Raw genomic sequence first — 2,035 nt, 5'->3', positions numbered from 1 at the left:
ACACATAATTTTCTTATGGTTTCTTAAACATTCACTTGAACAAAACTGTACAAATCCAAATATATGGTACCCTAGGCATAACACCTACATGAACTTCTAACTTGTTGTCTCTTGAGGTCTCTGGGTGAGACTTGGATCCAACTTGTACAAATGCAAAACAAAAGTCAAACATAAAATAATAATAATAATAATAATAATAATAATAATAATAATAATAATAATAATGATATACTAACTCTAGCTCCACTTGTAAGGTCATGTGATGTATAATAGGAGGCCACCATGTGGAATGCATATGGATGTGGTGCATGTACCTAGTGTACCCTTATCAGACGTGTTATCATGATGAGTATATTGGACTTCCTATGTTTGTGTCCCAACATCACTTTCATGGTGTGTACTGCTCTCTGTCTCTTAATAATAATGATGATGATCATGATCATGAAAATGATGACAATGATGTGATAATGATGAAGTTGAGTAAGGAGAAGGACAACAACGACGAGGAGGATGAGGAAGATGAAAAGGAGGTTTCTTTTATACACCACTAGGTTTTTGAACGAGGAAATATTGCGAAGAAAATGTAACAATAATGGCCGATGTTAATACAGAATCTATAAGGAAGAACGAAAAACATACCTGAAAACTATCTGTATATATAAGTAAAAACTAAATAAGATTAAATATAAGAAACAATAATTTCTTAAAGTATGTGTTAATCCCCATGTACCCAGACTTTGTGGACACCCTGTAGAAAGGAGAAAGCTAATTTGAAGACTACAGATCCAATCCTTCACTGGATTAAATGGAACAGCTCGTGGATCCAATCCTTCTTGATTAAATGGGACAGCTTATGTGTTACTTACACTTACAAGAACAAGAACTTACTCCTATCTGTATTCACTGATTAGTGCTGGCTGAAAGATAAGCTCCAAATACATGGATTATTCCGGCTACTCTCATCCACCATCACTAGAGGGCAGCACCTCCCTCTCCACCCCTGCCTTCGTCTTTCAAGTAGAACTTGGAAAATGTCGATGAGGGCTTGGCGGAAGAGGAAAGTGTCTGTCTTCAGTCCTTTCAATGTTGTCCACCATACGGGTGCCTTTTACCATCGATATCAGACAGACTGAAATTACCTGCATTTTTTCAAGAACATTGCAAGGCAACACGACTATTTTTCAAGATGGAGTCCCTTGGTAGCTGGAACCGTTTTGCATATGGCCACAGCTATTTGACATAATTCCACAAGTCGATAATGCTCTGACACTTAAAAGAAATGTCTAAGAATGAAGATCATGATGATGAGGAAGAGGATGAAGAAGGGGAGGAGGAGGAGGAGGACGACGACGATGATGATGAGGACGACGATGATGGCGAGGAAGAAGATTTAAGCATTAAGCCACTTACTTTTCGAATGAGCAGATAAATGAACTGCCCAAAGAATTGTGTGTCATATGTGCGATATATATACGTGCCTGTGTACACATACACACACACACACACACACACACAAACATACAGTATACGTATATGTGTGTGTGTATGTGTGAGTGTGTATACGTGTGCGTGTGTGTGTGTATGTGTGTGTGTATTTATATCTGGAAAGAGCGAATGGTGTGAACGTCGATAATCAAGTTTCGTTAGAAAGCACCAAGTATCTTGCAGGAAAAATTATTTTAATTTAAGAACATCTCTCTGGGACATAGAGATGAAAATAACCTTTTGTGTATAAATATGCATAAGTGGATATATACGCGCATCTGCCTCTGTGTGTATGTGTGTGTGTATGTGAGCGTGTGTAAGTGTGCGTGTATGTGTATATATATATATATATATATATGTGTGTGTGTGTGTTGTGTGTGTTCAGGTGCATGCATAGGTGTGATTGTGAGAGTATTTTGTTCGTGTATGTCCGTATGTTTGTGTATGTACATGTATGTATTTGTATCTATATTGAAATAGAATGTACGCGAGTTTACACACACAAACACAAACACAAACACACACACAGAAAAGAGGGAAAGAGAGAACT

General features: G+C 37.5%; 1 long non-coding RNA gene across 1 annotated transcript in view; it reads left to right on the top strand.

Moving 5' to 3' along the window:
* LOC128249841 (uncharacterized) overlaps window positions 1–2,035 on the top strand; it is a 238,133-nt gene that overhangs the window by 144,161 nt on the left and 91,937 nt on the right. The gene's annotated exons all lie outside the window — the stretch shown is intronic.

This window comes from Octopus bimaculoides, chromosome 18 (assembly GCF_001194135.2).
Source record: "Octopus bimaculoides isolate UCB-OBI-ISO-001 chromosome 18, ASM119413v2, whole genome shotgun sequence".
Classification (NCBI taxonomy): Eukaryota; Metazoa; Mollusca; class Cephalopoda; order Octopoda; family Octopodidae; genus Octopus; species Octopus bimaculoides.
This window is presented reverse-complemented; position numbering and strand designations above follow the sequence as displayed.